The 16733-nt window shown below is 38.6% G+C and overlaps 1 long non-coding RNA gene across 1 annotated transcript in view; it reads right to left on the bottom strand.

Annotated features, from left to right (window-relative positions):
• Positions 1-1006: 1006 nt before the first annotated feature.
• Positions 1007-16733, bottom strand: part of LOC103277598 (uncharacterized) — a 39490-nt gene continuing 23763 nt past the window's right edge. Inside the window, exon 4 of the long non-coding RNA XR_505525.3 lies at positions 1007-4054. This is a non-coding gene — a long non-coding RNA (uncharacterized LOC103277598). The remainder of the gene's footprint in view (positions 4055-16733) is intronic.

The following is a 16733-nucleotide window of genomic DNA, read 5'->3' as shown; positions in this document are numbered from 1 at the left end:
TTCATTATCACAGGGACAGAAAGTGAGGCGAAATTTTTTGAACACAGACAGCAAAACAAATATCACAGGAGTGTTAACCCTTCTCTCTGCTACCCAAAATTAAAGTTAAATACATATATGGCTGAGTTACACTTAAAATGTACATGTTCTGACTTACAAACAAATTCAACTATGTAATATGTAATTATGGCTGCAAACTCAGATGGCCATAAAAGAGAACTTTATAAATTCATGAATGTTGGGTGAATCATTGGCTATTCAAGATGTATCAGTATCAAAGGCATTGTACATTTATATATCAGTTGCCAGGAAGCACCAAAATAAGCTGATGTCTTTTTTGTCTTCGAGGTGGGCTTCCCATAAACCACTATGTGGACAGAACATTGAATTAAATTGCATTTGATATGACCCTGTGTGGTATTTCATGTAATCTTATGCAGGACCAATAACCTCTTTTCGTGTGGCAGAACACAAAACAACCTCAAAAAGAGAGTCCTACCAGTAGTATCATAGCATGGCTTTGGCTGCCCTTTGCCCAGTGGTTTGTTAAACAACTCCACCAAGCTTCCTCTGCGTCATGCTTGAAGTCTGTTTCCTGATCACTGTGGCCTCTCTGTTGTAATTTGGCAAAGTTCTCATTTGTGGCATTTGCTCAGGTCTCACAAGCACTTCCTCTCATCATCCGCACTCGTACTTTCACTTAAATGTGCTTCTGTGACCTCTGTTTTACCCCCTTGACGAAAGAATAGTGTTCTAGTATATCTCCCACCCCACCCCTTACCTAGATGGATATGTTCTTAACTCCACTTAATCCTTTGGTATTCTGTAGTAAAATATATTCTATGTACATCTACAATTTATCAGTTTTCTGCAGAAGCACAAATGGTACAGCTATCTCACCAATGGTACAGTTTTCTCACCAATTCTTGTTTCCACAAGAAATCATTTATTTCAAAATCCTATTATCACAGGGACAAAAAGTGATGTGAAATTTTCAGAACAGGGAACTCTAATATGTACAATGTATTTCAACAAGGAAATGGGCTGGATTGTTGATCTAATGAAATATGTGGAACACATCAAAGGATTCAGTATAATGAGTGAGTTAGAATTTTATGATGAAGAAATGCTGCACAACATATTGAAACGAGAGCCTCTTTTTCATTGGATCAGCAAATGGTACCCTAAAGCAGCAATAGTAATCCTATGTACACATTTCTGACTTATGAGAACCAATCAAAAGGTTTTCTAGGGATGAGAATATTTCAGTTATTTAAGTTTACTCAGTGGGTTTCAATGCACGAGCAGGGAATCGAATAAGGTTTCCAGAGTCATAGTCCATTGCTCAAACCACTATATGACACTGGAGTAAAGCACAGTGGAACTTCTTTCTCAGTGAGCAAGCATATAATTGCACTGATTTTTTCCTCCTTATTGTAGGTAAAAAAAATCTAGTTTGTAAGTATCTATACCATATTTCTTAATACAAATTTATTAGTTTTAAGTACCTTCATTGGACATTAGCTGGTTTGCAGTGCAATAGATCATTAATGTAGTCTATGCCATTTTTAGAATGGATTTATTATTTATTGTATCAGAAGTGAAACCGAGAGTACAGTTGTAATGTATTTAGAAACACGAACAAAATTATACTAAATGCCCTTTGACCAAAACCTGACCACTTGAAGTGCCTCTGGTGTTGCTTTAGAATGGATGAAAGATATTTAATTTTCACTCCACATAGGCAAAGCAGTGACAACCCAAGATATTTTGCTGTTGGAGATAAAAAACAAAAGTTTGATTCAAGTATAGAAGAGAATATCTATTCATTGAAAGCTATTTTATCAGTGCCATAGGCAGTGTTGTACACTATACCAGAAAAGAGCAGGATTTAAAGACAAACCTGTACTTAATGATTTAGATAGTAATGTTTTGAGTGTAGGGCAAGGACTCTGGAACATGGATCTGGCGGATTACCAAGTGCGCACTTGAGAACTGAAATTATAACAGAGTTTTTTCTGACTCTCTCAGAAGGTAATGCATTATGAGCTACTATTTATGTAAATTTTTTTTTTATCAGACTGATATTCCTTCAAACAGCTCAGGACTGTCAATACTGTTCTCTTTGCATATAATCCTCTCAATCCCATGACATAGTGACATACTGATGTTTTTGCTGATGTGGACAAATGTGACTTATCCCTCTTCCTTGGAAATGATCTTACATGATTTTTGTGAAAATAATGTCATGGACATGGCAGTGTCAGAGGAACAAAATGCATAAATCAATATGTTTGTAAATACTGAGAGACCTGGGCAGGTAGAATGAATATTCAACAGCAGTCAGCCACATTATTAGGAAATGTTTGAACTAGTTCATTTTGTTTGAAAAATTTGAATCAATGATTTCTGTACCTTAGAACTCAGCAAGCTGAATGTTGCCCACTGAACAAGTGTGGCTGCAGAGGGAAATGTCTCAGAAAATGCAGGCTTTTTGTTTGTTCTAAAAGGTGACAACGGCAGCTGTCAAACGCTTGTAGTGGGCAGGAATATGCAACCTGTCCTGTGGGCTGCATTTGGCTATTGAGTCACGTGCAATGCACACCTGATCCAGGCCCTGTTTGAAGAGAAACCGATTTGATGGGCTCATTGGAATTGGGATCCTATTAAGATCAGGGCACTGTATAAGCTGTTTATATTTTATTTATCTTATGAGGGATGCTCTGTGCCAATTTTATCTTTTCCAGGAAAGCGGTTGTGGTGCTGTTAATTGAAATCACATTTAAACAACCACATCCAAGTCCAAATCCTCTGCAAAGGAACCAGATGGACGATCTGTTTTGGCTTCAGTCTGGGAAGCTACTGGTTCCAGCAGAAAGGAGAAATGTGTTAGAAATAGTTCTTCAAATTCTATTAGGATCTAAAGAGTGAGTGTGAGGGAGTGAGAAGGGAAAGAGTCATGCTGTTAAGAGCCTGAGAACACATTTGTTTAGTGCATGTGTGAAAGTACATTCTAGGCATGAAATTCTTCCTGTACAGAGAAAGGAGGGGGAGGAAATTAAATATATGTAAATGGAGTAATAAACCTGCTACTGAGCATCATCCTATTTAATGCACATCCTGGAACAGGGTAGTGCAGCTTTCAATGTAGAACATTTGTAGTCAAAGCATTAAATCTCCAAAGAGATAATTTCTGTAAATGCAAGAAATCAACCAAGAAACTAGCAAAGGCAACATGGTTAATGAGTCTAAATAAACAAATTAATTCATAGATATAATTCCTGGTGAATGTTCATCTGAGATTCATATGTTTTCAGAGCTTTAGACAGGATAGGGAACCAAGCTTGGAAATCAAACTGGAGAGTGATTTCATATGTTATGACCATATTGAAAAGGTATTGCTCTGTTAGCTTAAATGGAACCTTCCATGGAATAGCATCTCACTGACGTGCTAATGTTCTGTAATTACACAGGCAATTGGAAACATAGGCAGAAATGCACATTTGGTCCTACGCACACTGAATCAACTATCAAATGCAGCAAAAGATTAGCTTTCTCTTTAGTTTTTGAAATATTTCTATCTCACCATTTATCACAAAATCTGAGGTGGTACTAATATGACCAATTTTAACAGTTTAGAGAACTACAACATTAAGACAAAAACTAACTTGAACAGACTGAAAACATATTAGATGTTGTTAACAATATGAAACCTATCAGAATAGTTGAAAATAGTGAACATGCACATTTGGAAAAAATCAGTTAGGCTCAAAGGCTTTAATGAAAAGTCATGCTTATACCCAGTAACATAGTTAACCCCATGTTGGCATTTACTGGATCTTTGTGGAGAGGGTATTCTAGAAACATGGTGACACAGCAGAGGAGGCTTTCTTCCTCATGTCCTCACAGTGTATTGCTCTTACAGGTGGCAGACAAAGGATGGTCCGTCCTTCCAGCAGACCTCAGTCCTCAAAGAGACATGCATCGGTTCTCCTTCAAGTAGTGACGGTTCAGACAGATCTAGCATCCATTATTTTGTTCTGAATACCAAATGCTGGGGATAAAAACAGAAAGACTTGTAGGCTTACTACTTTGATGTTCTATGAAGTATTTGGCTTGATATATTTGGCTCTTTTCGTTCTTTGGGTGTGTCATTTCCCTGTTTGGGATGAAGAGGTGAGTAAACTCGTTTCTAGGTTTTGCATCACTTCATCCCACTTGCGCCCTTTAATATCCTCACAGAAGGCTAGAGTTTAACTAAAGTAATTTTGTTTATGGGCAGTAACCACATTGAATGCACAGTAGAAACAATGTATCTGGAAGTGGTGCATCTAATGTATTGCAGGCCTTAGAAGACTGTCCAGAATTATATATGTAATAACTATTGGAATTAGTTAAAAAAATTAAATTTGCTGAAATATATATCTGATATATAAGAACGCTCATGGAGAAATAGCTCCACAAAGATAAAAAGTAGGGTTCTGACTTACATAGATGCATTTTATCCAGTTTAGGAACTGGTATCATGAAGAGGAATGGGATATATGGCTAGCATTATGCATTGCAATTACAGATTCAGAACCTCCAAAATGGCTGCATTCAATAGGGACCTCATCATATGGAGGCCCTTAAGCCAGGGAACAGTGGGGGCATTCATGGGGCAGTGGGGCAAATAGTTGGGCAGTGCCCTGCATCACTCTCTTGCCATCCCATGCTGTTATCCATCTGGCCCTGGCTTGGTCCTACACCATCCCTGGCTTGTCCTATGAGAGCACGAGTAGTCACCTGTTTTCTTGGGATTGGTATTTAGCAAGGGGCCAAGATGCAGCATGTACAGAGCCAGCACAGAGCCCCACTCGAAGTAGTCCTGCATTTTGTGATGGGTTCTGGCAGGCTCCGTCCTGGCTGCGTTTTTGACAATGTCCTAGGAAGGGGCTGAAAGTTCATGTGATGAGGTTGTACGACTATGTAATCTCACTGTATAACTATGTAAATATCCCTACAAGTCTACTTTAACAGCCAGCTGCGACAGTGTGTGGTCTGTTCAATTGTTACTTGGGGCATAAAGTGGGAGTAGGACCCTGGTGGGAGGAGGTTGGAAAAATCCTCCTTGCACCCTAATTGGCAGCTGAGCAGAATTCCTTTGTCTGATATGACGGCTGGCTGTTAAGATGGGGTCAGGCCAGGAGACATTACTTAATTATACTACAAATATATTAAATATTTTTGAATACATCATCATCCCAAAACATGTTGCATCCCTTAAATATTGCCCCTCAGAAATCATACTCCATAAACACTAAAACATAGTCCCCTGCAATTTTGTCATATTTAGCATGACCTACATAGATTAAAAGTAACGTATTAATCAATTGATATATGTATAAATTTATAGATACCGGAAAAAAGCAAAAAAGCAAAACTACTTCACAATACTTTATTTTCAATATGTTTCAATTATGGCTGCAATGCTATATATATATTTACTTTTGCATAAGCCTCATTAAACTCAATGGAACATACTGAGTCAAGCAGTTTCACTTTACTGAATATTATACTATAATGCAGCCAGGCAATTGGTACAGAAAAAAATGGATTTCGCTAACCAGGAATCTGGAAGTGAAACCAGTAGAGATAAGCATCTTAAAAAGCATTTTTATGGTTTCGTCACACCCGATAAGCCTTTGGCTGTCTGTAATATTCTGTCCTGACTGCTAGAGAACAGCACAAAAATAAACTAAGCACTTTCTCAGTGAATATCATTTCTGCATATTGAAGAAGTCATCAATCCTAATTCCTAAGCAATATGCAAACCAGTAAGATAAATAGTTCATGAAATTCTTGGCTGAATTATTGCAGTTTCCTTCAATAGAAGTTCGGAGATTATAAAGAACAGGAAGGACTAAATATATGCATCTTGATTTGATATCTTTACACTGGATTCTAGTGAGCCATTTGGCTCAATTCAATATGCAACTGTTAGTGTATGGAGACCTCAGTCATTCAGGACACAGGTACCTAAAAGACCACTGCTCCAGTATCAATTCACTGGGGATGTAAGATTAGCCAGGAAAGTTCTGCTTATGATACTTTGGAGCAGAGTGGCCTCAAGGCTTACTATATGTGGCAGAGTTTTCTCAGCAGTGGCACTCCAGATTCTCTCCTACCACAGTTCCCTATACTTGTTTCATTTAATTACAATTTAAAATACATATATTTGTACAAATTTGGGGAGAATAAACATGTGTAAATTTGTCCTTTACCGCTGTTTGTTAGTATTGCATTTCTTGTATTTTATCAGCTATTTGTAATTTATAGTTTAAATTACCATCTGAAATATATCTGTGGGGGAATACATTCCTGGCTGAACCATAGTTATGTGAAAGTGCGGATAAGATCAAACACTGTCGAATTACCTCACTTCTGCTACCACCATACTATAGAGCTGTGTTGGAGGATCTAGAGATCCTTGGAAATGTATCCTCTAGGGATTTACTAGGTCCTCCAATGCAATTTAATGGTAACATATGGGGAAAGTATACTATAGAATAGCCTGGAGGACCTAGCGCATTCCTAGAGAGACCATTTCCCCCTGGGGTAAGAAAGTGAAACATGAGTTTTGCAGTTACGAGTCTCTTACTATATTAAAATTCTAACTGTGATTTTTAGGTATTTGTAATCTGTAGTTTTAGCTATGTATTTTTATGTAAGATTGGGAGCCAATATGAGTTCTTTTGGGGAAAGGTGGTGTGTAAATTAATTCAGCAATTAAATTAAAAATAATTCAGTTGAAACTGGAAATATAGTAATGACATAAAAAATCTGCTACATCTACTGTCAAAAAAGTCAATCTTAACTGTCAATCATGTTTCTATTTCCATCACTCTTGTCTTGCTGCCAGTTAACAGAAATTTAGTATTTTGATTTCAAATTTTCAGTATGGGAGACATCAAATCAGTAAGCAAGCTCTATAAGGAATTAATTCTTGGATCTTTTTAAAACTGGTCAGGGTTCAGAAATAAATGTTACTGGTCTTCAATCACAAATATAACAATGTAGAATGTATGGAGATCCCAGATGCTGTTGGGACTGCAAGTTCCATTGGTTCTAGTGAGCTTAGGTAAATGTGAGATATGATAGGAGTTGCAGTCAACAACACTCAAAGAGCCACATGTCTCCCATTCTTGGTATTAGGTTTTCCCTGCATTGTGTCTGTCATTGTGATCTGAAGTTTGCATCTGTAGAATTTGCAACAACATCAAGGGATATTTGGAAAGAAGAGAGAGAGAGATAATTTTAATCATCCAGTCCTACAAACTATGTCTGATTTATGATACCACAAAGCCACCATCATTTGTATATTTTATATTGCATTTTGGATAGTGTACATATTTTATATGTATTTTTGAACTGTGGTGTTGGAGGAAAATTCTGAGAGTGCCTTAGACCACAAGAAGATCCAACCAATCCATACAAGCCTGACTGCTCACTGGGGGGAAGGAGATTGGAGGCAAAGCTGAAGTAGTTTGGCCACATAATGAGAAGACAGAAAAGCTTGGATAAGATAATGTTGCTGGGGAAAATGGAAGGAAAAAGGAAGAGGGACCAACCAGGGGCAAGATGAATAGATGGTATCCTTGAAGTGAGTGGCTTGACCCTGAAGGACCTGGGGGTGGCGACGGTTGACAGGGAGCTCTTACGTGGGCTGGTCCATGAGGTCACGAAGAGTCGGAAGCTACTGAACGAATAAACAAAAATATGTGTTTTATTCTGTGCTTGGATTCAGTTTTTGCTACCACGGAATCAGTGCATTCACTATACAGGCGTGAGCCTGTGGGAGGTATATAACTGCCACAATTACTAACTCTGTCGTCACAGCAACCTATGTAGGCAGAAGTCTTCTCTTACTGATGTAGGCGCAGGAACTGGAGAAACAGAAACCAAACTAATAACAGGATCACTGACAGCAGGGGGTCCAGAGACCTAAGCCAGAGATAGAATCAAGAGGGGGTGGGGATGGAAAAGGAATACCCAAACTAGGAGAGGCTCTAGCAGTTCTTTTTACTGAACATACTGGAAATAATAAGACACTGCCACCTTCTATTTTCTCCTTGCTGCAGAGTTAATTGAGCACAATCTACTTTTGCACTTTGAACTCAGCAGTGGAGAAAGGTGGAAAATGTAGGAGAAGAGACAAACTAGGACATTTTACAAGCTGTTGAAAAAATGAGACAACAGAAGATTAAGCAGGACTGTTCCAGCCAAATCAGGAAAATGGAGGGTATGCATTCCAACACTGTAAAGATAACCACAGACTGAGTAAAAAGCTGGACTTCACTGTTGACAGTTTAATAGAATATAAAACACAGTTAGTATACTGTTGTGGTTTGAGTATTTGACTATGGCTCTGGAGACCAGGATTCAGTTCTGCATTGAAAACCCATTGGGTGACTTTAGATGAGTCACATAAAAGGTACATATGTGTATGTAATACATATGTGTATGTGAAAGTTTGGGTCTTGTGGCTCGTCATAGGGTCATGGGGACTCTTTGGATGGTGGGGAATGAATGTGTGTACTTGGTGTACTTGATGTGCTATAAATCCCAATGGGGGGTGTCATGTTCAACAACAGGTTAGGTTTATATGCTATATGCTTAAGAGGTTTCTTAAGGATCCTACTAATACTGAAAGAGTTGTTATGGGGAAAAGTGTCTCCACTGAAGCTTTCTCACCAATAATTGTTTCCATAATAAGCCATATTTTTCAAAATCCAAATATCATACGGATTGAAAGTGCAATGAAATCTTCTGAACAGGAGCATAGGCACCAAAACGAATACCACAGGGGTGTTACCGTTCCTTATGCTATCCAAAGCTCTCCCCCCCTCTATATATATATGGCTGGAGGTACACTTAAAAATGTACCTGTTCCAACTTACATACAAATTTAATGTAAGAACAGACATACAGAACCTATCTTGTTCATAACTTGGGGACTACCTGTATATGAAGAATCTGAAAAGACAAGGCAGAGTACAGTATCCTGCAGTTGTTCCAAACAATCAGGTTCTCCTGAAGCTCTTTTTTACAGCATTTCATTCCATTTTCCCCACCACTTTATTCCTTCCAACTGACCCGATTTAGCAAGGACAGTCCTAAGTAATCCTCTGCACCTCATTTTTTTTCAGTTTCTTTTAAATGTCCACTTTCTATCACTTTACTCCTTTGCTCCTGGTTTACTTCTGTTCTTGAAAACTTTGCATGCAATTAATTCAGAATGGGTGACAGGAGAAAAGGAAGGGCCCTTTCTAGTCTACTCAGGCACATGCATCCTGCTTCAGCCTCTCCTAGCTTGTGTCTTCCTGCCCATTAATACCTTCTGCCATCTTCTTGACCACACTCTGATGTTGCCTGGCCACATATGTCCCAGTTTTCCTCTTTGAAATATTGGATCTTATGCAATCTCTTTCTTCACATCCATTTCTATTTCCTCCAGCTCCCACCTCACCATATTTAGGAGTTGTGACAAACACCAGAAGAAACTATAAATAGCCTGGTTCAACAAGAATTTAGAGTCAAAAACAGATACTCAACTGAAAGAGGTCCAAGTAAAAAGAGCTCAGGGAATATGAAACATGTTCAACAATGACATGGAAAAAATTCCTCACATATGGATGACCTCCCTGCCCCCCTCCCCCAAACACACAGCATAGGGAGAGTGGGTGACATGCATCCTTCATCAGCCAAAGAATGCTTGGCTCAGGTATCTTCAGGCCTACTCTCAGCCTGCCTACATCTTGTATGACAAGCTGGTCCCTATTTTTATATGAGCATTTGCCTAAAATATCTATTTTGTATGTATATTTAGTTTGTAGAATGGCATCACATAATCCTTAGTGTGGATATGAGAAGAAATCCACAATTGGCAAGTTCTTGTTAAAATCTAGAGAAATTCTTGCCAACCCCAATGCTGTTTTTGAGCTCATTAGAGAAAGAGGAAGGAATAACCAGCCACTCTTTCTTATTCCAAGAATGGCTCAGCAAAGAGGTACCATGTACACTCACATACAAGTCAACATGTATAAGTTGAGGACACAATTTGGTGCCCAAATTATGGGTTTTTTTACAATTCTGTTTTTATTTTCAATTTACATATTCATAAAAACAATGAAGCAGATATATACGTATATACATGAACCAATACAATACTAACCAACATATATACAATATTCCTATTCGGTTATACCTTCCCCTTCTCCCACCCCTCCCAATTTGGTGACTTCCCATCCCTTGGGTTGGCGACATTCATATCTCATTCCATTCTTTCTTCCTATTACATTATTTTCCTATTCTTCCTTCTGGCCTGATAGTTATTATTTATAAATTCCCTACACAGATTCTAACAGATTAAATTATGAAGCTTTCTATAAAAGCCTTTCCCTCTTTCTACAAAGTTTAGAAATGGCTCCCAGTCCCTACTAAAGTTTTTTTGTGTGTTTTTTCTTTGTTCATCATTGCTAATTTGTCTATTTCTGCTATTTTAAAAACTTAAACCATCCATTCTTCTATTGTTGGGAGGCAAACCAAAAATATGGATTTCCTCTCTCTTTTTTACAATATTTTTTATTTTTTCAACTTTACAATATCTTGCTTACACTTAGTTTCTATTGGTGCTCATATTTACACACATCCTATATTAATGTAATGTTGATTTTATCTGCACTCTCTCTTTTTATACAGCCTTCTCTTTAAAAGGGGGGGGGAGAAAAAATAAAAATTGGGGGGGGTAAAAAAAAAGGGGGGACAGGTGACCTCTGGTCTATCCCAATCTAGTCACAAAGAAAGCTAATATCATATGCTTCACCCTCTAGACCTCTCTATACTAACCCTTTTCTCATGTTATAACATCAACAAAAAAGCTTTAATTTATTCTTCAAAACTCAGAAATGGCAAGCCTTTCTCTTTATCATGCAAAAAGTAAATGAAAGGATTCCAGTCTTTTAAAAAAGTTTTCAATGCCCCTTCTTTTAATAGACATGTTAATTTGTCCACTTTGGACAAGTCCATCTTTTTTTATCCCTTCCTTCATTGTCGTTATTGTTGTATTCCATTTCTGCACATATAGTAGTCTGGCTGCTGTGGTCATATATTGCCATAGTCTGTCCTGGTTGTTTTTATCAATCAGATTTTTTCAACTGATAAACGTATGGATTTTGATATGACTCATGAATAAGTTGCTGGTTATTCTTCAGAGAGGGAATAGCACCAATGCTGCCACAGGGTTCAGCCAGCCCTGACCACTGCTGTCATTTCTTAACACAGGCTTTTAAAAAGGCCAGAAGTGGTGCTTCAACAGAAAGAGTAGAGGGGATTGGTGCTTCTTTAAGGTTCTCCTGGGAGGCATTAGGCTCTTGCCTTTTGCCTTTCTACTCAGAGAAGAGGATGAGTCCTAAGTGTTTAAGTACAGTACTCACATTGACTCGTGGATAAGTTGACTCTTTTTAACTAAAATTTCTAGACTTATACATGAGCAAGGTAAAGTTAAAGGTTTCCCCCTGACATTAGTCATGTCCGACTCGGGGTGTTGGTGCTCATCTCAATTTCTAAGCTGAAGAGCCAGTGTTGTTCGTAGATACCTCCTAGGTCATGTGGCCAGCATTACTGCATGGAAAGCCATTACCTTACCACAGAAGCAGTACCTATTGATCTACTCACATTTGCATATTTTTGAACTCCTAGGTTGGCAGAAGCTGGGGCTAATAGTGGTAGCTCACTCCACCTCCCGGATTCGAACCACCAACCTTTTGGTCAGCAAATTCGGCAGCTTAGCGGTTTAACATACATGAGCATGTAGGGTAAATTCCATTACTTAAAGTAAGTTTGGAAGTGTTACATTTAGAAATACTAATCCCATAATCTCTCGGTGTACATGGTCACTAGCTATGCTGCCTGGTGGATTCTTGGAATCTTTTCTGAGGTCTGTCACTGCTGAGGACATCAGAAGGAAGCTACAGCTCTACTGCAGTGCTCAGATTCAGCTCTATGGAGGCAAAATTCTGTAACTAAAATTAGTTTGCATGATTCTCTTTCCCCTCCTCACTCCTAATCCCATTTCCCTTTGTGCTGTGTTTTTAAAATTGTAAATCTGAAGATGGGAACTGTCTTATTTTTTATCTTTGTAGAAAACAGGAGGTCTATTTTCATCAGAAGAGCAGGATAAAAAGCTTTGAATAAAATAAACTTAAACCTCTGCACAGTTTATACTTGAGATGCAAAACTAAACAACAGCATCCCACACACTCTTCCCCAAACATACTGAGTGAGATCTTTGTAAATGCTATGTGCAGAGCATTTTAGTGTGTATATTTGCATGTAGAGAGGGCTTTTCCAGCTTAATTCCAGGAAACCAGTGCAAGAATTCTGCACATTCTGTTGTTGCAAGATCCTGTTTTTTCATGGCTGAACATGATAAGTTGATTTGTACTTGGCACACACAGAACTTTTGTATGCAAGGATTCTCATTATTATTTTTATTATTTAAGGCAGGACAGTGCTGGAAATGCAAACCAAAATAAATGTAAACTTAATTTCTGGCAGCCTTGCAAGATTTGAAAGAAGCCCTTTAGCAGTTTTCTGCCATGAACATCTGTCCAGAGCTAGTGCTGAGATGGCTAAGATTATTGTCACCCTTCCTAGCGGAATTCCTGTTTCCCTTCCTTTCACACACAAATACAAGGCTACTTATCAGGCCAATCTAGAAGAAGACAGAGCGCTGTGCTGTTGTTGGGAGGGGAGCGGGGAAGCCTTGTCATTCAGCACATCCTTCGGCCCAAGCAGAGAGGAAATTCATTTCCATGTGCTTTGAAAAAGCATTGAAACTGAACAATGGCTGCTACACAGCTGGCTTTTAGAAATCTGATGTCAACAAGACCCTGGGAGAGCATTTTATCTTGGGCAGAATTTAACCAAATAGGTCATGCTCAGTTAAAAATGCTTGATGAAGTCAGAAACAGCCACTAATGTGAAGAACAGGAGGCAACAGATATCACAGCTTATATGGTCTGTTTAAACAGGAGACTAACAAAATCTCCACCTTCAACCATTCTCCAAAAAACAACTTTACCTTCAGCAGTGCCCCCAACATGGGGGCATTTACTGGCTTGTGGAGACTGGCATGGCAGCAGCAGAGCATCCAGCTATGTTCCTATAGCTGGAAATACATCTTTTGGAGCCCACTCTCCAAAGCTCCTGGAGAAAGATATAATTTTTGTACATTCAAAATAAAAATAGCACTTTTCCACTGCCCTGATGCTTCTCATTGACTGTGTTGCTGGGAGACTATAGATGTTAAAAGGTGTGTTGGGATGAATGTTTGGACACTGGAATTATTTAGTAAAGAATTCTGACTTTTGTGACCACCAAAAATAGGACTTACACAAACATAGGTTGGACTTACACCTTCCTATATCGTTAACAATATGCCATTCACTGTTGTAAAGGAAGAGAACTAAAATCCATTAAAAGTGAAAACAAAAAATAGACATCTGAATCTTTCAGCATATTAGGTCATCTATTTCACTATTCTCCACTCTGTCTGGCAAAATGTCTGAAAAAAGCCTTTCCACGGCTTTTGCCTCAGTGGGCAATGTATGGTCTGTGGACTGTATAAACTTCTCAAGGTTTTCAAGAGTTCCTTCTTACTATTGCCACTGCTGCCCATTTTTCTGACAAAATTAGTATGCTTACAACACAAAAGGCATTATTTCCCCTTTCAAAATATCATTTGGCCTACCAGCAAAGATGTACAAACCCCGTCCACCTAATGTATCAATAGATTTTTGTTTCTGAAAGTTTTCCAGAAGCCTATGGTCATTAGTAAACATCCATCCCTACCAAGAGAAAAATGCTCCGAAGGTAACCCTAGCTAATTTAATGTACCATTCTTATTCTGTGCAGCACATATTAAGACACAATGAATGGCTCAAATTTTAATTTGCCCAGAGCAGCCTGGGGCTGGTCTAGTCCTCGTTTAGTCTTCCATCTACATTTGTGCTCTTGTATTATTCAGCAACATCTGCTCATGAACAAATAACTGATACCTTATATACACTGTTGATGGTGTCTGCCTTTGTGCCCTTCAACAAGAATTATGAGCATAATGGATTTCTCAAAAGCCTCTTTTATCTTGTTCTCCCAGTGTACGTTTCCATTTATAGCTTAACTACCTCAAAACTTTACTTCCTTTAGCAACATAAACAATTGTTGATCTTGATGTTTTTCTCCAGACTAATACATCAAGCTATATGTCTTCCTTATGCTACTCTAATGTTCTTTCCGGAAATCAATTGCCTTTCAAATACTTTAGAGTTGCTCTGTGATATGTGTGAGTATCAATCAAGGGACAAAAAGCCAGGGTTGTGGATGGGTGGAGGGAAGATATGCTTTGTAGCAGTCAATATGATCAAAAATCAGGATTTCCATGAGATTGAGATGGGACCTTCCTGTTTTCTTTAGCTCCCTCCTTGCATTTCCTCGTCTTGCGTCAGTTGTCCAGATGGTTGGAGGTAAGCACCGCCCATGTCGCTCATGTTCAAAAATAGAAAATGTCACACTCTTGAAGGAGAATGAGGAGGTTATAGGCAATTAGGGTTTACTTCAGATAAATGACATTAAGAAGTGAGAACTCCACTGGCAATGTGGATGGGTTTCTTCTTCCTTTGGATGACAGAGAACACAGATGGCATTTTCATAGCAAGGTATTTTACTGCTGAGGAACAGCAGTAAATGGTGTTTCTCCACCCACAACTCAAAGTGCCTAGTATCCAATATCACCCAAGTCATTCTGGCATATGAGGCAGAAAATTCCACAAACATTTCTCTCCACCTTGGCAGTTAAAATAATGAAGACGTAAGTACTGATATGGCTCTTCCACAAAGGGCAAATATTTCAGGAGGTTGGGTATTTGCTGTGGTGGTTCTTTCTTCTTTAAAATATCCAAATACTCAGGTACCAAATGCCAATGCTGCATTCCAAGACTATCTGTGCATCATGGCCAAAGAAAGAGAGGAATTCAAAACACAGTTCTCCTTTTCCAAACCTAATCCTGAAGCATGAGGTTAACTTACTTTTCTTTTGTATAAGCTAATCATTCATGGTGAGGGTTTTTTTTTTATAAGAAACAAGATTCCCACATGAATTGATAAGTTCAGAGGTTGACGTGTGGGTTTCTCTATATGTCCATTATAGACAAACCAGCTTTTCAGAATCTTCTTGCAAGAAATGCAGAACAAATACAAAACCTCTATTTATCTTTTTTCATGCGTGTACACACATAAGTTATTATCAGGGTGTAAAACAAAATGATAAAACAGTAGATCAGATTATGCTCTCAGGTCAACCTCCTCTCCCAAAAATAATAAGATGATGAAAAAGAGAGAAATGTAATGATGCATTCTTAGAAAGCCCAATTAGAAGAAAAAGCAAGCAAGTTCAATGTTGGATTAATGGGGTGGGGAACTTAAAGGCTACTGTGATATTTCTTCCCCAATATTGGTATCTCCAGATATTTTAGACAACCATCTCTATTGGTTCTCACCATTGCATATGTTTGGCTTTGTGTGTATCTCCATTGTAAAATTAATGCAGTTGGACCTTACCTTAACTGCCATGGCTCCATGCTATGGAAATATGGGAGTTGTAGTTTGGTGAGACACCAGCACTCTCCAGCAGAGGAAGCTAAAGCTAAAACTACAACTGCTATAATTCCATAGCCTTTAACCATGGTAGTTAAAATAAAGTGAGATTCTATAATATTAATGCAGCCTGTATCTAATGAAACATTCAGTATAAAACAGGGGTCCCCAAACTACAGCCCGGGGGCCACATGCGGCCAATCGAAGCCATTTATCCGGCCCCCACAGAGGAAGCTCCCTCCTCCACCAAGGAAGGCGTGTGCGGCATGAGGGAGGAGGGAAAGGTGCATGCCTTTTCTGTCTCCTCCCTCACCTGGTGCGTGCCTTCCAAAGCTTTGCTTGTTTATAATGCTATTTTAATTATTATTTAATTAATTATTAATTCTTAAGGGGTGCTTTGCTAGTTCTTTTGGTGCACAAAGGCAGAAGGGGGTTGGACTAAATAGCACAAGGGGTCTGTTCCAACCCTCTTTGTTATTATTATATCATTATTATTTTTGACACAAGACACAGTATAACACAGCAAATGAGATATATGTTATGGATTTCGAATCACAAAATCACAAGTCAAACACTTCTCAAGCATTTAGGACTGTGTGATGTATTATTATTATTATTATTATTATTATTATTATTATTTACAGTATTTATATTCTGCCCTTGTCCACCCGAAGGGGACTCAGGACGGATCACATTATATACATATAGGGCAAACATTCAATGCCCACATACACATAGAACCGAGACAGAGACAGACGCAGAGGCAATTTAACCTTCTCCTGAGGGGATGTTCGATTCTGGCCACAAGGGGGAGCAGCTACTTCATCATCCACTCTGATGGCACTTCCTCATTCCAATGTCGTAAATTGGTTATATTTGCCTCCCCACTTTATAAGTGGTACCTTATTTCCTACTTGATAGATGCAACTATCTTTCAGGTTGCTAGGTCAGCAACGAGCAGGGGCTATTTTTTATTTTTTAATTGATGGGTGCTCACCCCGCCACGGGCTGGCCTCGAACTCATGACCTCATGGTCAGAG

The sequence above is a fragment of the Anolis carolinensis genome, chromosome 2 (genome assembly GCF_035594765.1).
Source record: "Anolis carolinensis isolate JA03-04 chromosome 2, rAnoCar3.1.pri, whole genome shotgun sequence".
In the NCBI taxonomy this organism is placed as follows: domain Eukaryota; kingdom Metazoa; phylum Chordata; class Lepidosauria; order Squamata; family Dactyloidae; genus Anolis; species Anolis carolinensis.
The sequence above is the reverse complement of the archived record's forward strand: the minus strand, read 5'-3'. Positions and strand labels throughout refer to the sequence as shown.